The 26,645-nt window shown below is 44.2% G+C and overlaps 1 protein-coding gene across 2 annotated transcripts in view; it reads right to left on the reverse strand.

The window, feature by feature from the left end:
* Positions 1–26,645, reverse strand: part of zbtb20 (zinc finger and BTB domain containing 20) — a 102,548-nt gene that overhangs the window by 57,738 nt on the left and 18,165 nt on the right. For both annotated transcript variants that reach the window (XM_062988433.1, XM_062988432.1), the window contains exon 2: positions 20,749–20,858. The gene's annotated coding sequence lies outside the window, so the exon portion shown is untranslated. The remainder of the gene's footprint in view (positions 1–20,748; positions 20,859–26,645) is intronic.

Consider the following 26,645-nt stretch of genomic DNA (forward strand, 5'->3'; position numbering starts at 1 on the left):
CGGTACGTTTAGCGGCGGGGGTTTTGGCGCGGAGCGGAGCGTGAACGCGTGTGACGAGGCTCCTGTTTGGAGGGCCACGCGCGGCGTGCCAGAACTCCTCGTCTGATGGGAAACTCCGGCGAGGGTTTCCGTGGCTGCGCTTCGTGTGGGCAGACCCCCCCCCCGAGCCCTCGTTAGCGGCCCGGCGGCGCTAACGCAGCTGACGGGCGGCTCGGTGACGACGAGTGATAAGCCAGGCGTTATTTTAGGAGCCGGCCTTGTGTGGTATGGAATCCTCCTCCATATCATGATGCGCCTATATATAACCGCGATGTGGTTAATGACATATAGCGTATCATCCGCCAGGCTAATAAAAAACCTCCGCCGGCTCCAGCGCTCAGAAATAACCAATCACACACGTCCTCACACACGTACATGATCGACCTGCTGCTGCGGAAAGTTCTACAGGTTTCAATCTGAATCAAACCCTCCTGAACCTCCTTACTGATCATGACTTCTCTGTGCCCATAAAACCAGGTCAAGTTATGTTTACATTTTACATGTTCAGCATTTAGTGGACGCTTTTATCCAAAGACACTTACAGTACTGTGAGAGTATATTGTCTTAGCAATTGAGGGTTAAGGGCCTTGCTCAAGGGCCCAACAGTGGCTACCCGGCAGCGAGGGGGGCTTGGACCAGGGACCTTTCGATTACTAGTCCAGTACTCTACCTGCTGGGCAAAAACTGCGTGCCATGAAAACAAACATGGACGATTTCAAGGAGCGTCCCTCAGAGCAAGTACTGCTTCTTCTTGCAGCATTTTTTTAAACGCCTCCATCACCTCGCACGCCGCCGTAACTGTGATCGTCGTTTTTCGGTAGTCATAGAACTTAACATCAAAAATGTCACAGCACCACCTGCAGGCAAAACGAAACCGCTCGTAAGCTGGCGAAGGCGCGTTCGGGAACTTAGTTTGGGCCTTTAGTCTTTTCTCGACTCTTTTTTCTCAGGCATCAGCTGCTGGAAATATTTAATGATCTTTTTTACCCGGCAGCTTTAATCACACGTGAATGTTTGACATTCCTAGAAACGTTTTCAGCTTTACTACATCATGCTAACAATATTAATATAATATCTCTATAAAATCCTGAAATAATAAAATGATTAAAACACTAAACTCAGATTCGGTTACGTAGAAGGAGAGGAAATAATAATGGGCCGGTTTGTGGCTGCAGGACTATCAGGAGAAGCTGAAAATAGTCCATACATCCTCCATATCATGCTCTCCACCTCCGTTTCCCTACAGACAGGAACGTCCCGAAGGTCCGGCCCGCCGCCCGCTCCCCTCCCGCTCCGAAAAAAGATTCGGCGTATCGACTGACTTCCCAGCACAGGGTCCAGATCATACAGAGCACCACTGATCCGGAAATAAAAGAACAGATGATGAAATATCAATAAATAAATATAGCAGCTAAAAACGAACTGAACCGAAATACAACGGAAATAATAAATACACTATATGGCCAAAAGTATTCGGACGCCTGACCGTGGACTTCCCTATTTGACGTCCTATTTGGAAAACAGAGTGACCCTCCGTGCGATATTTTCATCTAGAACTACAGACACTCTTCTGAGAGCCTTCTCACAAGAATTTAAAGTGTGTCTGTGGGAATTTGTGCCCGTTTAGTCAAAAGATGACAGCGTTTGTACGGCTGGGCGCTGTTGCTTGATGTTCCGGTTCATCCCTAAAAACTTCATCCTGGGTCGTGGTGGGTCCACTTTCCCTGTAAACGCTGGGCGTGATGCGGTAACACACCCCGGACAGACGCCGATCCATCGTACAGCAGCGTTGTGTTTACATTTATATGGCTAAAAGTATTTGGACGCCTGACCGTATTAGAACAGAGTGACTCTCTGTGTGATCTGTACAGCTAGAACAACAGACGCTTCTCTGAGAAGCTTCTCACAAGACTGTGGGAATTTGTGCCCGTTCAGTCAAAAGATGACAGCATTTGTACGGCTGGGTACTGTTGTTCAGTCAATGTTCCGGTTCATCCCTAGAGCGGTTGAATGGACCTGAGGTCAGGGCTTTCTCTAAACCACAGGTAGGCGCAGTCATGCTGGGACAGGAACGGACCTTCCCTAAACTGTTGCCACAAAGTTAGAAGCATGTGATTTCCTTTATTTAACTGATTTATTCCACCTGTTGTGGCTGAAACACATGAATTGAATAATTAGAAGGGTAGAGAGCAGGTAGTCATTTGGGATTTGACCTAATGTGCATATGTGCCTGTTATCCTTACCCACCTATCGGCTGTCAGGCGCCTATACGGACAACGATCGGCTGGTCTACAGGGATTCCTCATAACTGCTGCGGTTGCAGTTACGCCCTCTGCTGGCTGATTAAGAGACTGCACATTAAGAGACGGGGAATAATGGAGATCAGTGCGTGACCCTGTGCGCGATACGGATCTCCGTATGAACCCGTTAGAACTAAAATATGATCAGGGAATTGGATATGACTAAATTGCAATAATCAACAGTGCAAAACAAGGTACATTCTGAGATGAATCATCCACATTATCTTAATTATGATCAAATCATAAACATGTTTATCATGAGCTGCAGAACCAGAACGTTCAGCTGGACGTTTTCCTGAGGACGCGAGCCGCCCGTTCCTCGTTTAAAGCAATTAAAAACCCTGCAGAAGTCGGTGAGTCCTGGTAAAGCCGGTGTCAGTGGCTGAGATATGTGGGTGCATTTGTTTATTCGGGAGCTCGGCTGGAGAGATTTTTCTTTGGCACCTTCGCTGTGCTAATTAAGGGTCGGGACCCAGATTTGTGGAACGCTGCTTTTTAAAATAGCTAAAAAATATATAAATACTGCGGCTGAAACGAATGCAAAAAAAACAAAACATTTAGTCGGTGAATCACTAACGGTCTGTGTGTAAATACACCGGTAAACCTGGTAAAACAAGCTCAATAAAACTGAAAAACAAGCCAATTTACTGAGAGGTAGAGAAGAACCGTGAGCTTTAAATGAACACAAAAACATGATTTATAAAGACTTAAATGTATTTATTTATTTACTTATTTATATAGTTCCCGAATTTTTAACTGTCGCCACGGCAGATCTTGGCTCAGTTTTTACGCCGGGTGCTTTTGCTAATGCAACCTTCCTATTTCTATCCGGGTTTGGGACCTGCACTGAGAGTGCACTGACAAAAAGAGCGCACCACCCATGAACAGGCTGTTTTGGCCACGCCAAACATTCAACCAATTTAAAACCTGAATCTTTTACTTATATATTTATATATTTTATGTATTTATTTATTTATGTATGTTTCTGTAGGCGTGTATAAATTCCGTCCACACCGCCTGTCCAAGTCGGCTCCTTTTATAATCCTCGCTCATCTGCTTATTAAAGACGATTTACACGAGAGTAAAACCACTTATTTACATTCGGCTTTCAGTGCGTCGTTTGCATGCGTGTTTATTTGCACAATTATTCTGAGAAGATGAACAGCTCGATGAGCGCAGACACGCCCTGTTCCATCAGAGACATTCATTATTACTGATAACAGAGAAAATTCTCGGACTGAACCGAACTCGGAAAGTGTAACAGTGCAAAAGTTTCATCGATTATATTTAATAAAACATTTTAATCAACAGTCTCGGCTATAAAAGAGCTTCTAATAACCAGCACTTCAATATGTGGCATTTTAAATAATCAGCGGGCAACTAACAGAGTTCTAAGAGGCCAGATAGTAGGTGCTTCTGTTAAAAAATAAGAAACTGCTTTTGATTTACAGCAACAAGTCTTAAAAATAAACCAAAAATGAAAAGACAGAGTCGTTATAATCTCGACTAGAATCCTGACAGAGCTGAGATCTAAACAGCTTTCAGATCAAAGATCAACATGCATGAGTTGTGGTATAAAGGGAAAAACCTGGACCCCTGAGCAATGAAACACAGATAAAGCTATATAGGTATATTAGGGGTTGTTTTAGGGGTATATTAGGGAGTATATTACAGGGTGTATTGGGGGTATATTATGATATATAAAGATGGTATATTAGGGGGTGTATTACAGGGAGTATTAGGGATTGTTTAATGGGGTTTATTAGAGGTATATTAGTGGTATATTATGGGGTATATTAGGGATATATTAGTGGTATATTAGGAAATATACTACAGGGTGTATTAGTGGTATATTAGTGGTATATTATGGGGTATATTAGGGAAATATTAGTTGTGTGTTAGGGAGTATATTACAGGGTGTGTTAGTATATTAGTGGTATATTAGTGGTATATTAGAGGTATATTAGTGGTATATTAGTGGTATATTAGAGGTATATTAGTGGTATATTAGTGGTATATTAGAGAGTATATTAGTGGTATATTAGTGGTATATTAGTGGTATATTAGTGGTATATTAGTGGTATATTAGAGGGTATATTAGTGGTATATTAGTGGTATATTAGAGGTATATTAGTGGTATATTAGTGGTATAGAGGTATATTAGTGGTATATTAGTGGTATATTAGAGGTATATTAGTGGTATATTAGTGGTATAGAGGTATATTAGTGGTATATTAGTGGTATATTAGAGGGTATATTAGTGGTATATTAGTGGTATATTAGAGGTATATTAGTGGTATATTAGTGGTATAGAGGTATATTAGTGGTATATTAGTGGTATATTAGAGGTATATTAGTGGTATATTAGTGGTATATTAGAGGTATATTAGTGGTATATTAGTGGTATAGAGGTATATTAGTGGTATATTAGTGGTATATTAGAGGGTATATTAGTGGTATATTAGTGGTATATAAGTGGTATATTAGTGGTATAGAGGTATATTAGTGGTATATTAGTGGTATATTAGAGGTATATTAGTGGTATATTAGTGGTATAGAGGTATATTAGTGGTATATTAGTGGTATATTAGAGGTATATTACGGGGTATATTAGGGAAATATTAGTAATATATTAGGGGTATAATAGAGGTATATTAGTGATATATTAGAGGGTATATTAGGGAAACATTAGTGGTATATTAGGAAGTATATTACAGGGTGTATTAGTGGTATATTAGATGGTGTATTAGGGAGCAGGGTTGGTTATAAGCACACTGGCTGTAATGAGAAACTAAAGGACGAGTACCGCGGCCGGCACCCGAACCCGAACCCGCTGAATGAGGAGGGAAGTTCCACCTAACGCCAGCCTGTCGCTTCCCCTCCGACAGAAGAGAGAAAAAACCCTGAGATGGTGAAGCTGAAGCGGAGAAGAAAATCACAGGTCACAACTCAAGCACAGGTCGACGAGGAGCGCCGGCGACGTCTGAATGAGGCCGCGAGCGCGCGAGAGACGCGGCGTGTCAGGAAATAAAAGCAGGATGAATAATAAGCACGGTGAGATCTCTTCAGGAGCGAAGCGCTCGGGGCTGAAGCAGGTGAAAGATTTCAGGACTGCGCTGTTCACGCCGTCGAGCTTCAGGACAAAAAGCTTCGAGTCTCTTCAGAGCGCCGCGCAGATTTATCTGACCTTTAGCGTGCTGGGTTTTTATTCCCCCCTCCCTTTCCTTCAGCCTTCATCTGGGCGTTTGGGATCGATTTGCATCCGACGATTAGCCGTTTGAGTGTCCTCGCCCTCGTCTCCGCCGCCGCCCTCAGGAATAAAACCACATTTAGGAATAATAAAATAATAATGGTGTCGTTTACATACCACCATTGTTACATTTCAAATGTGGCAAACAAAGCGTGACTAACAGCAGCTTCAAAGGAAGAGACCAGGAGTGACCATGCCCGGCATGGTTATAATCATTACAACAACAATAATTATTACAATTCTTTCATTTTTTCTATTTTTATACATAACCAGTTCCCCTCCACTGCTGCAGACCCGAACCCTGACCGATGACGGCTGTTCCTAAAGCACACCCTCCCCTGACGTGTGCAGTAGCTGACCGCTTCTTTTCACTTGCACTAGACAGGTTCACACAGGGATCAGTATGGCGTACGTAGAGTCATGCACTGCTCTTTGTTATTCATCATCACTGTGCAGCACCTCGACCGACCAGCAGGGGCCACTTCAGCTCGAAATGTCAACACTAGCAGGCATTCGTTCATTAATTGTAACCACCCTGGTCAGGGTCACGGTGGGTCTGATCACACATGCACATTCAGGGTCATTGCTAGTAGCTCCAATTAACCTGACTGCATGTCTCTAGACTGTGAGAGGAAACCAGAGCACCCGGAGGAAACCCACACAGACACAGGGAGAACATGCAAACTCCACACAGAAAGGACACTGGCTGGTCAGACGAGGAATTGAACCCAGGACCTTCTCACTGTGAGGCAATAGTGCTACCCATTTCACCACTGTTATAAATACTAGATATTAATAATAATAATAATAGTAATATAATATATAATATTCTAAATAAGTAAATTCACAGTAAGTAAATCAGACAGTCCTGGTGATGCTGTTAAACTGTAACACACACAAAAAATGATGGAACGAGCCAAAAGCCTGGAGAAGATCTTCATCAGAACAGAGCAGGAAACAGAACAAAGTGCAGCTCGAGTTATTCACCAAGAGAACTTCCTGAATCAGAAGTGCTGAATGAACGAGTGAACGGGAACAAAAACTACAGCAAACGCAGCCGGCGGAAAACGGCGGACTGTAGCTTTAATACTCAGGGTTAGAAGGTTACATCAGGAGATCGTGGTGTAACCATCCCAGTAGTTATAAGAAAAGGAAAGAGAAGTGAGTGTGTGTGTGTGTGTGTGTGTGTGTGTGTGTGTGTGTGAGAGTAAAAATAATCGACCTGCTCACAACTGTTTCTCAGGCCGACAGAGTTACAGTAAACCTGTGTTTAAAGCACAGAGAATGTGTGTGTGTGTGTGTGTGTGTGTGTGTGTATGAGTGTGTGTGTGTGTGTATGAGTGTGTGTAGTGTGTGTGTACATTTATATATTTTTATATCTAAAATATAAAATCTCAGTACAGATGTGTAATACTATCATTCACTAATGATTAGATCGAATCAGTATTGATCCTAAATTAATACTTCTAGTGTAACACAAATACCCCTGCTGTAAATAGATACCCCTACAGTAACACAAATACATCTATTGTAAATAAATATTTTACTGTAACACAAATACCCCTACTGTAAATAAATACTTATTCTATAACACAAATACCCCTACTGTAAATAAATACCTATTCTATAACACAAATACCCCTACTGTAAATAAATACTTATTCTATAACACAAATACCCCTACTGTAAATAAATACTTATTCTATAACACAAATACCCCTACTGTAAATAAATACTTATTCTATAACACAAATACCCCTACTGTAAATAAATACTTATTCTATAACACAAATACCCCTACTGTAAATAAATACTTATTCTATAACACAAATACCCCTACTGTAAATAAATACCCCTACAGTAAATAAATACCTCTACAGTACCACAAATACCCCTACTGTAAATAAATACCTCTACAGTACCACAAATACCGCTACTGTAAAAAAGTCTATTGTAAAAAAGTACCCAGCTGTAAAAAATCATACTGTATCAAAAATACCCTCACAGTAAATAAATACTCATACTGTAACACAAATACCCCTAATGTAAATAAATACCTCTACAGTAACACAAATACCCCTAATGTAAATAAATACCTCTACTGTAACACAAATACCCCTAATGTAAATAAATACCTCTACTGTAACACAAATACCCCTAATGTAAATAAATACCTCTACAGTAACACAAATACCCCTAATGTAAATAAATACCTCTACAGTAACACAAATACTCCTATTGTAAATAAATACCTCTACTGTAACACAAATACCCCTAATGTAAATAAATACCTCTACTGTAACATAAATACCCCTAATGTAAATAAATACCTCTACAGTAACACAAATACCCCTAATGTAAATAAATACCTCTACTGTAACAAATACTCCTAATGTAAATAAATACCTCTACAGTAACACAAAAACCCCTAATGTAAATAAATACCTCTACTGTAACACAAATACCCCTAATGTAAATAAATACCTCTACTGTAACACAAATACCCCTAATGTAAATAAATACCTCTACAGTAACACAAACTCCTATTGTAAATAAATACCTCTACAGTAACACAAACTCCTATTGTAAATAAATACCTCTACAGTAACACAAATACCCCTAATGTAAATAAATACCTCTACTGTAACACAAATACCCCTAATGTAAATAAATACCTCTACTGTAACACAAATACCCCTAATGTAAATAAATACCTCTACAGTAACACAAACTCCTATTGTAAATAAATACCTCTACAGTAACACAAATACTCCTATTGTAAATACTTAAACTGCAACACAAATACCCCCCTGTAAATAAATACCTCTATTGTAAATAAATACTGATACTGTAAAACAAATACCCCTACTGTCAAAAAGTTCCCCACTGCAAAAATCATACAGTAACATAAACACCTCTACTGTAAAACAAAATACCCTACTGTGAATAAACACCCTTACTGTAACACAAATACGTCTGTTGTAAAATACCTGAAAACCAAATACAAACTCACAGTGTAAAATATATGTTAATAATGTAAAAATACATCCACTGTAAAAGTGTTAAATACACAGCTTTACTGTAAATAAATACCACCACAGTACAACAAACACTTACCACTGTAAATAAACTTACTGTAAAATACAACCCCCTACTGTAAAAACAAAAAAATAAACACTAACTTTAAAAACACTTTTAATATAAAACAATAATAAACACTACTAACTATTATAACTGTGTTCTGTTCTGCATGATGATGATGTTTACAGCTTTTATACAGCCCGTATGTCGTTATTGTAAATACATGTTTTCACTAAGTGCTTAATTCTTGGTCAGGGTCGCAGTGAGTGTGAGGTCCCCCGGCAAGACAGGAATACATCCTGGACAGGACACAGCACACATACACTCACTCACTCACAGATAGAAGCCAATCAGATTCAGAGCGGCCAATTCACCTTCTGCATGTCTTGGAGGGGTGAGAGGGAGGCACCTCGAGTACCTGAGGAGAACCGAAGACTCCTGACGGTGAGGATCGTTCAGGAAAACACCGCTCAGGTATAAAGAGGAGAATACGAGCGGCTCGGATGGGATCTGAAGGGGTGGAAGTGTTTCAGACCGGGATGAGACGGGATGATGATGAGGGTTGGGACGGGATCAGGACGTCCCTCATGATTGGAATATTTAATACGGTACAGGAGTGTGTAAGGGAAACTGAATCAGTGTTAATAAAGCTGTAATAAGAGGCGCCGAGCATTTTCTCTCTCTCTCGTTTCTTTTGTTATGATGATAAAAGCAGAATCGCGTTGCGAGAGCGTCATGAGGGTCACGGCGACACCCAGCTCGAAAAGTACCGCGGTAATCTAAAAGTTTAGACTCACTTCCCTGGTCATTATGTGTATAAATGTTTATGAAAATTTACTTTAAATTCATTTTATAACTGAGCAAAGTGTCCTGCACATTCATCTAACTGCAAATTTAGGATAAATAATTTATAACGTTTATAAAAACTCCCTATAGCACTAAAATATAGTATTTGTTCACGTCCCCGCTCCCTAACACCACACTTTACTATCAAATATAATGAGTAAAATCTTTCAGAAATCATTTTTTCCTTGTTTTCTATGTCTTTAATCTTTATTTTCTATAATAAATGTAGAATAACGTTATAAATATTATATTATATTATTATAAATCCACGTTTCAGTCCCTCAGTCCTGTTACCCCCACATATTCTTCCTTCTGATCATAAACATGTGCAAATATTCTCATCAATCAGGTCACATTTAGAACAGAAATGTTCATTAGCTGTATCGACTGAAGCTCACAGGAGGAGCATTAGTAGGTTCTCCCTTTTTCCCCTGTATGTTTGATAATATTGTAACCCTGACTGAGAAGATTCGTCTCCACGTTCATTCCTGTTACCTACATTTAGTATTGTGTGATAAATCACTAGACTGTGCTCAGTGTTCTGGTGCTTTAGCATGTTCTCCATGCTGCTATATTTCATGTATTTACTATATATAATTCTAGGTTAAAATTAGAACTCTCAGTCCTGTTACTCATGTACAGCTTCATCTTCCACTTAGAAACCTTGTAGAAATGAAACAGAGGTGCCTGAGATTCGACCAAAACCCATTCTGAGTGGTTCAGTGTGTGTGGTACTAGATTCAGTGTTAAACAAAGATGAAAAATGAAAATGAAGTTTAATTTAATCGAGTAACTAAACGCACACGGCTCCCGTTCGGTGGATTCGGCCCGTACGAGCTCGGCTGCACTACATGTTCTAAATCTACAGGATGAAGCAGGGTGTGAGATGAAGCGGCAGGACGCGCTCGCTTCGAGCACCGAAACACTGAAACACCGAAACACCGAAACACCGTCCCGTTTGCTGGGCGGCGCGAAGCAGCTGCCGGCGTCACTCGTCACCAAAAAAAAAACACAACAGGAGAGAAAAGAGCGGGGCGGGGAGGGTAGCGGGTACGAGGGAGGGGGGCGGGCGGCGGTACGTCTTTCTGCCAAATTGTCTTGGCAACACCGTTCGTCCTGGCAACAGGTCGGCGCACCTCTCTCGCTCCCTCGCTCTGCCGAAAGACAACAAAATGTCTCCTCTCTCCTGCAGCTGGCTGGGTACGAACGCTCCGGCCTGGCTGCCTCCCTCCAACCGGCCCTCTTTATACACACACACACACACACACACACACACACACACACACACACACACTCACACACACTCACTCACACACACTCACACACACACACACACACACACACTCACACACACTCACACTCACACACACTCACACACTCACACACACTCACACACACACACACACTCACACACACACACACACACACACACTCACACACACTCACACACACACACACACACTCACACACACACACACACACACACTCACACACACACACTCACTCACACACTCACACACACACACACACACTCACACTCACACACACTCACACACACACACTCACACTCACACACACTCACACACTCACACACACTCACACACACTCACACACTCACACTCACACACACTCACACACACTCACACTCACACACACACACACACACTCACACACACACACACTCACACACACACACACTCACACACACACACTCTCACACACACACACTCACACACACACACTCACACACACTCACACCCACACCCACACACCCACACACTCACACACACTCACACACTCACACTGACACACACACACACACTCACACACACTCACACACACACACACTCACACACACTTACACTCACACACACTCACACACACACACACACACACTCACACACACACACTCACACACACACACACACACACACACTCACACACACACACACACTCACACACACACACACTCACACACACACACTCACACACACACACACACACTCACACACACACACACACACTCACACACACACACACTCACACACACACACTCACACACACTGATCTCTGGCCTCTACGTACAATTCTACACTTATAACAAAAGAAAGCATTCACACGCTTTATTAGCTGGTCGATACTGAACATCTGCACATCTCTTTGTGAGATCTAGTATTATAGTACAGGCTGTCCACAAGATTTCCAAACATTCTTTAAATAACAAAAAAACAAAACATAACAACTGCAGTGCATTTAGAAAAAAGAGAGAGAAGCAGAAAAAGAAGAAGGACAGATCATCGCAAAGAGAATGAGAGGATATGATACTACAGCCAGACTGCCTAGGACAGGCCTCCCAAATAAGAATACAGCATGAAGATTGGCCACATCCAAAGGAATCAATCCCACCATAACGGCTTTTATCGAGGGGTTACAAGGAACAGTTCAGTAAATTATATGATATACTACTAAGGTCAAAAGTATGTGGACGCCCGACCGTACGCTTGATGCTTTGCTTCATAATTTTAAGCCCTCAGCTCATCATATCAGGTTCTGTGTCATTCACAATGAGTGTAAATAAACTGCATTACCCAGAAGGCACTGCGCTGTTCCCGCTCTTACTAAACTAGCATTTACGCTGCTTGTCTGTTGCTAGACTTATCACCATTATTCTGAAAGATTCTGTAACACTTGATTTGCTTGTACCTGCTGATTCACCAGTGAACTGTACCCACTGCGACCCTGACCAGGGTATAGCGATGGTAAAACAGACACTGAATGAATGAAAGCTGCTGATACACACGCTGACTTCTAGCACTGACCACACATGAGCGGTAAAAACGTAATTAATAAAACACTAATAAAAATTGTGGTGGCGCACTGGGAGGTGCTGTCGCCTCAGAGCAAGGAGGGTCTGGGTTCGATTCCCAGAGGTTCTTTCTGTGTGGAGTTTGCATGTTCTCCCTGCGTCTCCCTGCAAAGACAGTCGGGTCAATAGGAGCTACTTGTAATTGTGTCTGTGTGTGTGTGTGGTATTTTACCACCACATGGTGGTAAAATATACAGTAAACACATGAATAATAAAAATCCTATAATAATAAGGGTGTAGAGCCTAGTGGGTTGAGCTTTGGGCTATCAATTGAAAGCTTGTGGGTTCGAATCATGCTACACAGTCACTGTTGGGCCCTCGAGCAAGGCCCTTAAGCCTCATTGGCTGACTCTGTGGTCTGTCTCTGGCTTCTAAAGGAGGTGGGACACTTGGGGATATAATCTGACCGTACTGCACACGTGTGGACATATTTATGATAAATAATTTACTTGTTTTAATATAAATATTCTATAATATCAGAAGAATCGAGTTGTATTTGTACTGAACTGTTTACAGAATTATATAATCGTAAGGTCGTGTGTACAGAATGTTCCAGACGTGTAAAATCTCGCTTTATTTATGACTAATTAAAAATCATTCTTTAAGAATCAGTGATGGTCGTTTCTCCTGCGGTGCCGTGACTCGACACGTGCTTCCTCTCGCCGCTCACTGGTACACCCTCACTTAATCTGCCGCTTCCTGCCAGCGAAGTGCAGCGGCGTGTTTGATAACACACGGGCGGGGCGCGCGAAAAGCCAGGGTCCAAACTCCCGCCGGCCACTTCCCACAATTCAGATCTGGACGAGACGACGACTTGTTGAGCGCTCGCGCTCGAGACGTTCGTGAAAGATCGTTTCGTTCACGTTTTAAACCCGGATTCGTTTCCCGGTCGCGGTTCGCTCCGAATTCTTCCCATCGTTTCGGAGAGCCGAATCCGGAGCGTTCCGTACTGCAGGCTGCCCTCGTCTCCAAAATGGAGGACAGTGTGTGTCTTTGTGCCGAGCGCGAGAGCAGCTCCCTCCTCTAACCGACCCAGGCCCTGTTTCTCTCTCACACACACACACTCTCACACACACACACACACACACACTCACGCTGCCTGTAAACAAATCAGAAGTAAACTTGGCCCGGCGGTGAGAGAGCGAGCGCTCGGCCCACCTCTGTTTCAGCTTTTTTTTACGGTTTTTTTTTTCGTCTCTTTTGAACAAAAACCACTTCCAGAATTTTTCCCCTCCGCTCCTCACGTGGACTCAGCCGAGCACCATATGGGTGCCGGGGTTAGGCGAGGACACGCACGCACACCCTGGCAGACTCACAACTTCCCCGACAGGATCCAAGACGACGCTCCTCTGGCTGCGTGCGCTTAAAGGGCCGGCGTGGACGCGCCCCCGTCTCATTGCCTAAACAAAATATCGTTGGTAAAGAGATTTGGTTATTAACCATCGACTGCCTGGAGGCTCCTCTTCGATGTGCGCATGCAAAAACGCTGCTGGCAGCCGGTCTCTGCCATCTGGGTGCGATTTCGATGGAAATGCCAGTCGCTGCCCGGTGTTTAGCCCAAACAGAGCGCGTCCGGCGTGTTTACATTCAACACTCTATACGCGGCGTGTACAGAGCTCCGGTTCGCACGCTTTATGTCCTGAACTGCAACCCCCCCCGTGTTTATTATACCCAAAACTTCCTGAGGAAATCTGACCCGTGTGTGGCCTTGACAAAACATCACGGCATTATCTGTACAGAGAAAGTCATATCCAATTCCCCCATGCTATTCCCCCTCTACTGCTGCAGACCTCCACTCCTGACCGAGGAGGGTCGTAACAACACACCCCCCTCACACGTGTGTGCAGTACGGACCGCTTCTTTTCACCTGCACTGGACGGGTTCATACGGAGATCCATATCGGGTACAGAGAGTCACACACTGATCACCTGCACTTTACATAAACTATCTACCTCATACATATCTGCACAGTTCTATACCCATAAAGACCCTGAGTATAGATACCTACTTTACACTTCTATACTATTATTATAATTATTATTATTACTGTTTTTGTTATTGTTGATAGTAGTAGTAGTGGTATACATACCTAGCTATTCCCATTCTTAAACTTACATTATTACTATTACGTACATATAACCATCTATTTAGATCTAATACCATGTATGGAAACAGTTACAATTATTATATCATTATATGGATCTTATATGGATATATAAGTTTACTCAGGTCTGTTTTTTTGCACACTGCTACTATTTGCACTTCTGTCAATCTGTCTATTTATCTATATGTCTGTCTGTCTGCCTATCTATCTATCTATCTATCTATCTATCTATCTATCTATCTATCTATCTATCTATCTATCTATCTATCTATCTGTCTGTCTGCCTGCCTGCCTACCTGTCTGTCTGTCTGTCTGTCTGTCTATCTTTCTCTCTGTCTTTCTGTCTGTCTGTCTGCCTAGCTATAATATTTGTCTATGTATTTATCTATTTATCTGTCTGTCTATATATCTGTCTATTTATCTATCTATCTGTCTGTCTGTCTGCTTATCTATAATATTTGTCTGTTTGTCTGTCTGTCTATCTATAATATATGTCTATCTGTCTATCTATCTACCTACTTGTCTGTCTGTCTATCTATCTATCTATCTCTCTATCTATCTACCTGTCTGTCTGTCTATCTACCTACATGTGTGTCTGTCTGTCTATCTATCTACATGTGTGTCTGTCTATCTACCTGTCTGTCTGTCTATCTATCTACATGTGTGTCTGTCTATCTACCTGTCTGTCTGTCTGTCTGTCTGACAATCCCACCCTGGGCTGAGTTAATCATTGTCCGTACAGGTGCTGTCCTACTGTTATCAGAGCTGAGATTCCCATCACACGTTGGTCAGATACTCATGATTTACATCACCGTGCTATAGTATACGCTTTACATTACCCCCCGCCGTCGTCTCGGGATGTGGAGCGGCGCTGGAGTGAAGAACCTACATGTGGATGAAAAGCAGTGGTCAGGCTCATTTGCATTGACCTTTAGTAAAATAGGCCCAGACGTATATAGTATAACTGATTAGCAGCGCGCGCCTTCTCGGTGTGAAGGATCAGGGCGGGTGGAACAGTGGTACCGAGGGGGTTCTGTACAGTGTCATGGGGTCCCGGGGTCACGGGTTCGGTTTCCATCCTGCCGAATACAGACGGAATCTGAAGCGGCTGCTTTAAGTGAAATGTATGTGTGAGGTGTCGGTCGGTGGGTGAGTGTTTGATGCCCTGCAGTGAACTGGCACCACGTTCAGGGTGGATTCCCGAATCAGACAGCGTTCCAGCTTTAGCTTTAGATTCCTGGTCAACGTGAATCTAGAATGCTCCTGAACACAGTCCTGTTTCATTTTCATCAACCTGGTCAGGGTCATGGTGGGATCGTTTCCAGCGGGAAACCCTGAGTCTAAGGTAGGCGCACCCTGGAATGAGCGCCAATTCATCTGTCATCCCCCCTGCTCAGACACAGCCAATCAAAAGTGTGTGGACACCCGGCCGGTAGCTTTTCTTCTTTCGTTTTTGATATTAAGGCGTCGCCACATGGAACCAGGCCTCCATACTAGACTTGGCACCATTTTAATCTGTATGCCCTTGCTGGCGCACCCCTTTTCATTGTATCCCCGCATGGGACCTGCACTGAGAGCGCACTGACAGGCACATCTCCTAACAGCTATGCCATTCATGTCTGTGCAGACCCCCGAGCGGCTGTTAGCACCGCTGAGATTCAAACCCCGGATTTCAGGGGTCGCGCACTCGCATGTCATAAAATCATATGGTTCATTATTTTTGTGATGACTAGCAGACTAGTGGTCGGTTTTGTCTGCTGCAGGCACCCCAGTCGACCGTAACAGAGGTTTTTACTTTACGTGTTTAAAACCCCGCCCTAATTTCACCTCTAACCCTAAACTCAACTGTATTGTTAGCAAACCTGAGTCGCACAATAGCCAAAAGTATTTGGACACCTGATCATTCACAAAACTGCTACATGAGCTTTAATATGAAGTTCAGCTGTTACACCTTCGCTTTTCTGAGTGTGTCTGTGGGAATCAGTGTCCATTAAGCAAATAATGCTGGACAAGAAGGCCTGGCTCACAAGTGAAGTTCTAATTCATCCCAAACAGGTTCAGCAGGGTTAAATTTAATAATAAGTTTGGGTGTTCAGCTACATGACGGTCGCCTCACAGCAGGAAGGACATGGGTTTGATTCCCTTGAGTCCTTGGAGCTCCTATAAATGACCTTAAGTGTGAGTGTATGAGTAAATGTGTGTGTGTGTGTGTGTGTGTGTGTGTGTGTGCCCTGTCCTTTCTTACCTTTCACCCAGTGAACCAAACCCACTGCGTGCCTGGGCAGAATAAAGAGGTGGTAAAACAGACAGTGATTGAATGAAGTGTGTCCACATACTTTTGGCTGCAGTGTGTACGTGAGTCTGTGGGAATTTGTCTCGGCGTTCGGCAGCGCTGTGCGATTTTCCTGTCCTCGGTTTCCCTGCTCGAGTCATCTGAGGTGAACAGCAGCGATATACGCTCGCCCAGAGCTCCAGCCAAGACCTGACGCGCACACACACACACACACGCGCGCGCACACACACACACTCGCGCGGGAGGGCCATGCGAGGGTCACACACACACTCGCACAAACGTCTGCCGCGACGGGCTTTTCCATAGAGTGCTTCCCCTGCTTAATCGTCTCAGCTGTTTCTCGACGGGAGACGAGTGTTCTCCGGAACGCAGCGTGTGAGGCGTGTTGCTCGATCGAGGAGCCAGACGGCGTGACGGCGTGCTATAGTAAGAGCCTATATTACTAACCGCGCGCTGTTTTCTGCCTCTTTGTGTCCCTCTGCATTCGGTTTACTTCCTAATTTAGATATAGCCACTTACAGCTCGTGGTCGGATGTTTAGAACCGCTCAATGGCGATCCATAAGAGAGAATTAGGGCTGGCACGTGCTTCCTCCGGGACACATGCAGCCATGCAATGGCATCTTTAGCTTCATGGGGCGGGTTGAGGCGCTCACAGATGCCCAACACTGGCTGGCACTGCATGACTGACCTGTGAGATGGAGATGAACTGAACAGACCAAGTGATCAGGGTATTATTTCGGCTGCATACCCCCTACATAGGGCATCAATCCATCACAGGGTTACGATCACCTCACTCTCCCTCAGACACAGCCGATCGTGTCTCTAGTAGCTAATGCTGACTGGACGAGCCACTGGCACAAGTAGCTTTATAGTTACAGAACAGAACTAGTAATCACAAGGTTGCCGGTTCAAGTCTCACCTCTGCCAAGCTGCCACTAGGCAAGACCTTTAACCCCCAACAAAAAAGTGCATTCGGTGTTAATTGGAAGCTCGAAATAAAAGCCGCTAAGTGCCGCGAACGTAAAACGAACGTGAGAAGTTTCCCGCGTTGGACGAGACGCGTGCTAACCTACACCCTCGCGGACCAGCCGAGCTGTCGTGTAAGTGGAATCGGTCACTTGAGTGCACAGAGAAATGAGATGTATTCAAAGTGAGGATGCAAAAAAGGGCCAAAGAAAAAAAAACACCTCATTAAAAACGCTAACGAAGGAGCTCGGAGCAGTTCAGGGCCGGAGGACGAGGAGCGCTCGTTCTTTAAATTAGCTTGAGGTAAAAAATAAAGATCAAATATCATGGACGGATCATTTTAGCTCAGTGCACGTAAATAAAAGTAGTTTTGGGATCAGATCTGGTCCTCATACTAGATTTGGCACTATCCGGGCTTGTGACCTGCACTGAGAAGTGCACCTCCTTCATACCTCAGCCAATCTGCCAACTGCTGAGATTCGAACCCTGAATCCCGAGATCACAGCAGTAGTGTGCAAGCGAACCTAAATGATCACATCAGACCAGTTGGCTTCATTCAGCTCAGTAAATAGATCCCAGTCCGACCTCGCCGTCTTGAGAAGGTTCCGTCTTGTTTTACTGTTTATTTGTTTGTCTATTTACATTCTGCAGCCCCCCCCCCTTTAATAAACACAGACCTACACACACACACACACACGTACGTACACACACGTACACGCAGTATACCCACCAGGACCCTCGAGCAGAGCCGTGTAGGAAAAACAGGTTTGTTCCGGGTTTGGAGGATCTGATCGCGTGTGGAGGAACAATGCCACAGTGTGTACAGAAAATTCCTCCGCAAATGCAAAACTCTCGCGAGGAGCCGCAATGCCAAGAACCCGACGCGCTCGCAGATACGGCCCCTCCGGATGGAGCGCGGCTCCTCCGACCGCTCGGCCCGAAGAATGCGACGCGAGAGGCGGCTCGGCGCGATTGGGCACGAACCTCCGGGTTTCAGGAATCGGTTACAGACGAATCTGGAGCTCCATTAGGCCGAATTAGCATAAATCTGCAACAGCTGTAGCGCTCGCTAACAGGCTCCTCCAGCGCCATGAAAGAGCCTCATTGTGTCCGCGGCGGTTACACAAGCCTCCCACAACAACAGGTAACCTACACCTGAGCACAGAGACGCCCGTCAGACTGATCTGGGATCAGGATCGCCCTCTTCTTAACCAGCAACTGGATCCCAGAGTCATTCAGACTGACCGGGATCTGATCACTCTGGATTTAACAGATCCGGGATCAGATCACTCTGGATTGAACAGATCCGGGATCAGATCACTCTGGATTTTTACAGATCCGGGATCAGATCACTCTGGATTTAACAGATCTGGGATCAGATCACTCTGACTTTAAACAGATCCGGGATCAGATCACTCTGGATTGAACAGATCCGGGATCAGATCACTCTGGATTTAACAGATCCGGGATCAGATCACTCTGGATTTAACAGATCCGGGATCTGAGATCAGATCGCTCTGGCTTTTAACAGATCCGGGATCAGATCACTCTGACTTTAAACAGATCCGGGATCAGATCACTCTGGATTGAACAGATCCGGGATCAGATCACTCTGGATTTAACAGATCCGGGATCAGATCACTCTGGATTTAACAGATCTGGGATCAGATCACTCTGACTTTAAACAGATCCGGGATCAGATCACTCTGGATTGAACAGATCCGGGATCAGATCACTCTGGATTTAACAGATCCGGGATCAGATCACTCTGGATCTGAGATCAGATCGCTCTGGCTTTTAACAGATCCGGGATCAGATCACTCTGACTTTAAACAGATCCGGGATCAGATCACTCTGGATTGAACAGATCCGGGATCAGATCACTCTGGATTTAACAGATCCGGGATCAGATCACTCTGGATTTAACAGATCTGGGATCAGATCACTCTGACTTTAAACAGATCCGGGATCAGATCACTCTGGATTGAACAGATCCGGGATCAGATCACTCTGGATTTAACAGATCCGGGATCAGATCACTCTGGATTTAACAGACCCAGGATCTACTTTTTTTTGGCAGGATCTGAGATCAGATCACTCTAACTTTGAACAGATCTTTTTATTTAAAGGGTCTGAGATCAGATTGACCGCTTTGATCTAATGCCAGATCAGTTTTTAAAGATTTAGGGATCCCACTGCAGATTCTAGCTTTGTCCAAAGTGACTTACAGTATTGTGACAGTATACAGTCTGAGCAATTATCAGAAGGTCGCTGGTTTAAGCCCCACCACTGCCAGATTGCTGCTGTTGGGCCCTTGAGCAAGGCCCTTAACCCTCAGTTGCTCAGACTGTATACCGTCACAGTACTGTAAGTCACTTTGGATAAAAGCGGCTGGTAAAATGTAAAATCCACAGAGAGATCCCTAAATCTCCAGTCTGATCCGGCATGGGATCACTTTGTCTTTCAGGATCTCGTCAGTGATCAGTTTTTTGCCTGGTATGTGATATTTTCTATCAGATCACTGATCAGATCTGTGCGTTTCCATCGAGACAGCAGATCCTTGGAAACAGGTCTAAGATCGGGTCACTCTGGGTTACAGACTGGTTTGGACAGATTCCGGATCGCCGATTGACTGGATTAGATTGGATTGATTGGCCATTTTCCAATCAAACTAATTTTGCCTGTCAGACTTATCTGGGATCTGTCTGGCTTTCGGACTGATCTGAGATCAGCTGTATAACTGATGGCAGTGCTTTTATCGGTGTGGATTACGCTGGACGTAGGCACAGCAGACTGATTCAGGATCAGGTGACTCTGCGGTCTGAGAGGTCCAAGGTCCCACAAAATGACGCCGTACCTGTTGCTGCGAGGTTTCGATAGACGTGGTGTACCCGCCGGAGAGGTTTACCTACGCGCCGCGCTCGGATCCCGCGCTAACAATGATATATTGTTTCATCATCCTGGGTTAATTGTGGGATGAGGTGGATTAGCGCTGAGCTTACCTCTCGCTCTCGGATGGAGAACACGCTTCCTCTCCAGCTTCCCTCAGCCGCGGTGATCACATCTGACGTCCGTCTCCCCTGCGTTCTCTCCAGCCAATCCAGATCTGGGACTGAGAACATCACACGCACCGTTAATCTCCGCACACAGGATGTGCTTAAGCGTTCGCGCGTCGCTAGCTTTCGGTTAACGCGGCTGTACTTTAAAGTAAGCCGAGTCAGTGGCGGGGGAATTCTGCGCGGCTGTGGATGTACACAGCACATTAAAACCGGGGTAAAACTGGTTCCACCGTGTTCGGTTCCAACATCGCTCACCAGCGTGTCGAGTTTCGACTGAACCAGATTCCCTTCCTTCTTCCTCCTGACAGGGACGCGACAGTCGCGGGATTCCAATACGAGCGATCTTCAAAAAGTTTCCACACTTTTTAAACTCTATTTATTAAGAATCTCACAAACAAACTCCGTCACTTTTCTACATCGTCGCCTTGCGATGCATTTTTCCAGCATCGTACCCACTTTTTAATGGCGTGTATCCACTGATGCGCCGCTGCTTTCACATCATCATCACATGAAAATCTTCTTCCCCTTAAAGCTTCCTTCAGTGTCCAAAAAGGTGTAAATCAGATGGAGCTAAATCAGGACTATAAGCGTCTCTCAGTCTCTCAGACACGACCGGTTACTCTTTTTACCCTCATTTAATGTTTTTAATGAACAAACAGAATGGAACAGCCAAGCTGCCACTGTTGGACTTTAACCCTCAAAGCCCTTAACCCTCAATTGCTCAGGTTTTATTCAGTGATAGCTGTAAGTTCTGATGTGTGTTTAGGATCATCGACATGCTGGAACACCCAATCGTGTTCCATCTTTATCAGGGCTGGGCAATTAAATTTTCCAAGGGGCCACATAAGAAACTGGGACTGTTGTGGAAGGCCGGACCAATAAGGTGAACTTAATTCTGCTCAATATTAATTTTATCTCTTTATTTACATTTACATTACATTTTCAGCATCAACGTCTTTATCCAAAGCGACTTACATTAGTTACAGTATACAGTCTGAGCAATTGAGGGTTAAGGGCCTCGCTCAAGGGCCCAACAGCAGCAACCTGGCAGTGGAGGGGGTTGAACCAGCGACCTTGTATTTACTAGTCCAGTACCTTAAGCACTAGACTACAACTGCCCACTCTTTATGAGAAGCAGTAAATTGTGTTTATGTTTATGTTTAGATGTTACAATCAGAAAATTAGAAGTAGGCAGAAAGAAAGAAAGTACCGCGATTTAGAGCCTAAATTCTGACCCTTAACCAGCGTTACACCTGACTTCAGTTAATAAATACTTCAGAAGTTCACGTCTTGTTAAAAACTCCACCGTCAGTCACACTCAGTTCTGTTCGCATCACGGTGAAGTTGATACACTCGCACACACGTAAATCGAAACTTACGGATATTTAAAGACACAGCGCTCCAGTCAAAATCAATCCTGTTATATTGCATGTTTGATGTACATGTACATGGGCTTTAACCTCATGCAAATCTGTGTTTTTTAAAGCTGGATCTTGAGTTACAGTTTCATTTACATGTTCTTAGTACACACAGACCATCGCTCGATGGATGATCTCAGGACCTGAGGTTGCTTAAAAATGATGCCAAATATAAGTACGTTTTTTTGAGCTCCCTGGACTTTTTCAACGTAACGGCCACTGGCTTTATTTATATGGACACAGAGATGATGAAGAATTCAGTCAGAGAAAATGGTGTATGTAAACTTTCGACCCCTTGTTGTGGACATCTAAAGGACGCCTCCGGTCTGGTGACCTGCCACTCGTACACTTGTAGGAGACGAGCGTTCCTAAAACTTGAACTTCCAGATCTCACACCGGTATATAAACCAAGCTCCAGGAGAAACGAACTCCTCTTCTGCTCCGCATGGGAACGAAACAAAAACTTCCCTCCGAAACGCTCCGATAAACAATAAACAAAAACGCTGGTTTTGGAGGCCCGAACCCGAGTCACGTCAGGTTAGAAACATAAACCCGCTGAACTTACTCGAAGTGTAATTAAATAACCCATGATGCATTCCAGGCTAATATTATCCTATGTACTGGCTGATACGGCTAACGAAATATAATAATCCCAATAACTTATAGGGAGTTTATCAGCCCACAGGCCGCAGGCATCCCAGGAATTTGGCTCCGCTCGTGGAGAACATACCAGCACAATGGAAAAAAAATAACACAAACAAAACATGCATTCGTTTAAATATAAGACAGATCCAAAACCTCCGGACAGAACCGAGTGTGCAGCTCGTTCCAGCGCCGGGTTTACACTGTCCCGCCCGAAAGCTTCAGAATTTAGTTATTCGTTTTTTATTTACTATTATTACCTCCACCTAATTCTAAAAAAATAGGTAGGTATAGTTACACTGCCTGTCAGGTCGTGTAGTGTTGTGTTAGGTAGGTAGGTACAGTTACACTGCCTGTCAGGTCGTGTTGTGTTAGGTAGGTAGGTACAGTTACACTGCCTGTCAGGTCGTGTTGTGTTAGGTAGGTAGGTACAGTTACACTGCCTGTCAGGTCGTGTTGTGTTAGGTAGGTAGGTACAGTTACACTGCCTGTCAGGTCGTGTTGTGTTGTGTTAGGTAGGTAGGTACAGTTACACTGCCTGTCAGGTCGTGTTGTGTAGTGTTAGGTAGGTAGGTACAGTTACATTGCCTGTCATGTCGTGTTGTGTAGTGTTAGGTAGGTAGGTACAGTTACATTGCCTGTCAGGTCGTGTTGTGTAGTGTTAGGTAGGTAGATACAGTTACACTGCCTGTCAGGTCATGTTGTGTTAGGTAGGTAGGTACAGTTACACTGCCTGTCAGGTCATGTTGTGTTAGGTAGGTAGGTACAGTTACACTGCCTGTCAGGTCATGTTGTGTTAGGTAGGTAGGTACAGTTACACTGCCTGTCAGGTCGTGTTGTGTTAGGTAGGTAGGTACAGTTACACTGCCTGTCAGGTCATGTTGTGTTAGGTAGGTAGGTACAGTTACACTGCCTGTCAGGTCATGTTGTGTTAGGTAGGTAGGTACAGTTACACTGCCTGTCAGGTCATGTTGTGTTAGGTAGGTAGGTACAGTTACACTGCCTGTCAGGTCGTGTTGTGTTAGGTAGGTAGGTACAGTTACACTGCCTGACAGGTCGTGTTGTGTTAGGTAGGTAGGTACAGTTACACTGCCTGTCAGGTCGTGTTGTGTTAGGTAGGTAGGTACAGTTACACTGCCTGTCAGGTCGTGTTGTGTTAGGTAGGTAGGTACAGTTACATTGCCTGTCAGGTCGTGTTGTGTAGTGTTAGGTAGGTAGGTACAGTTACACTGCCTGTCAGGTCATGTTGTGTTAGGTAGGTAGGTACAGTTACACTGCCTGTCAGGTCGTGTTGTGTTAGGTAGGTAGGTACAGTTACACTGCCTGTCAGGTCGTGTTGTGTTAGGTAGGTAGGTACAGTTACACTGCCTGACAGGTCGTGTTGTGTTAGGTAGGTAGGTACAGTTACACTGCCTGTCAGGTCGTGTTGTGTTAGGTAGGTAGGTACAGTTACACTGCCTGTCAGGTCGTGTTGTGTTGTGTTAGGTAGGTAGGTACAGTTACATTGCCTGTCAGGTCGTGTTGTGTAGTGTTAGGTAGGTAGGTACAGTTACACTGCCTGTCAGGTCATGTTGTGTTAGGTAGGTAGGTACAGTTACACTGCCTGTCAGGTCATGTTGTGTTAGGTAGGTAGGTACAGTTACACTGCCTGTCAGGTCGTGTTGTGTTAGGTAGGTAGGTACAGTTACACTGCCTGTCAGGTCGTGTTGTGTTAGGTAGGTAGGTACAGTTACACTGCCTGTCAGGTCGTGTTGTGTTGTGTTAGGTAGGTAGGTACAGTTACACTGCCTGTCAGGTCAAGGTTGTGTTAGGTAGGTAGGTACAGTTACACTGCCTGTCAGGTCATGTTGTGTTAGGTAGGTAGGTACAGTTACACTGCCTGTCAGGTCGTGTTGTGTAGTGTTAGGTAGGTAGGTACAGTTACACTGCCTGACAGGTCGTGTTGTGTAGTGTTAGGTAGGTAGGTACAGTTACACTGCCTGTCAGGTCAAGGTTGAGTGTTGTGTAAGAGCTCCTGATTGATGAAACACCAGCGACGTTCTCTTGACGCCCCTCAGGACGCCTGTCAGGGGATTTAAGAGGAGAAGGAAATGAATTTTGGGTATTTAAAGCCGAATTGGTTTGGTTGGGTGAGATTAGCGCTGGTGTTCCTGAGCCTGGTGATACGGCGCCGGCGGTTTCATCATGGTGAATCGCTCCTCTGAGGCCTGACGCAAATTTGGCCTCGACTTTCAATTAGCTGGGTGAAGGTCATTTCCCATGATCCTCACTTCTGTCCCACAATTCCACTTTCAAGAGAACTTACAGTGTTTTACCGGTGCTTTATCCTGGTCAGGGTCGTGGTGGGTCCGGTTTCCTCAGAAACACTGGGAACCATGTAGCAACACACGTAGTTTCTACACTCACTGTCCATTTTATCAGCTCCACTTACGAGTGAATCAGACACAGCAGCGCTGCTGGAGTTTTTAAATACTGTGTCCACTCTATTAGACACTCCTACCTAGTCGCTCCACCTTGTAGATGTAAAGTCAGAGACGATCGCTCATCTATTGATGCTGTTTGAGTCGCTCATCTTCTAGACCTTCATCAGTGGTCACAGGACGCTGCCCACGGGGCGCTGTTGGCTGGATATTTTTGTTTGGTGGACTATTCTCAGTCCAGCAGTGACAGTGAGATGTTTAAAAACTCCAGCAGCGCTGCTGTGTCTGATCCACTCATACCAGCACAACACACACTAACACACCACCACCATGTCAGTGTCACTGCAGTGCTGAGAATCATCCACCACCTAAATAATACCTGCTCTGTGAGGGTCCTGACCATTGAAGAACAGGGTGAAAGGGGCTAACAAAGCATGCAGAGAAACAGATGGACTACAGTCAGTAATTGTAGAACTACAAAGTGCTTCTATATGGTAAGTGGAGCTGATAAAATAGACAGTGAGTTTAGAAACAAGGAGGTGGTTTTAATGTTATGGCTGATCGGTGTATTTTGAATATATTAGAAGAAGACATACATGCTCTATCATGGGAGCAACTGTTTTCATGTTAAATTTTGGATTTGTTGGTGTATTAAACCTTCCTGACCCTGATCGTTCCACGCTCTCGTTTACATTCTGGTATGAAGCTTCATCCGTCAAAAAGTTCCAAGTCTTGAGGTCACGTTCATCTTCAACACCGTGTTACAAACATGATGGTCGGTATTCAAATTCAGCAATTTTGTTCTTGTGTGGCACCGTCACCTTACAGGAAGAAGAGCCTGGGTTTGATTCCCTGACCAGGGTCCAGGGTTTGTGTGGAGTTTGCATGTTCTCCATGTGTTCGATACTAGAACTGGGATAAGTGTGAATCTGTGTGTGTGTGTGTCTGCCCTGTGATGGACTGGCGATCTGTCCAGGGTTTTTACTATATTTTTTGTACCCAATGCAACCCTGACCAGGATAAAGCAGTGGTAAACACACAGTGAATTAATGAATGAAGTAATAACATTTTCAGTTTCTATTCTAATTTAGTTCTAGCTGGTTAATAAGAGATTCTGACGTTACTACTTTACAGAAGTATTACGTTTAAATGAACGGATTGTAAACAGAAGCTTTAGACCAGATTAAATCTACCTGAGGGCCTCATTTGGCCCCCAGACCAAAATGTAGACACGTCAGATTTAAAGAATACTATTTTTATTGAGTGTGGTTGTTGTGCGACTGTTTAGGCAGAATTATGTGTGTGTGTGTGTGTGTGTGTGTGTGTGTAAAATTCCTTTTAATGGTCCTAACAGAAATCA

This window comes from Trichomycterus rosablanca, chromosome 26 (assembly GCF_030014385.1).
Source record: "Trichomycterus rosablanca isolate fTriRos1 chromosome 26, fTriRos1.hap1, whole genome shotgun sequence".
NCBI classification, from domain to species: Eukaryota; Metazoa; Chordata; class Actinopteri; order Siluriformes; family Trichomycteridae; genus Trichomycterus; species Trichomycterus rosablanca.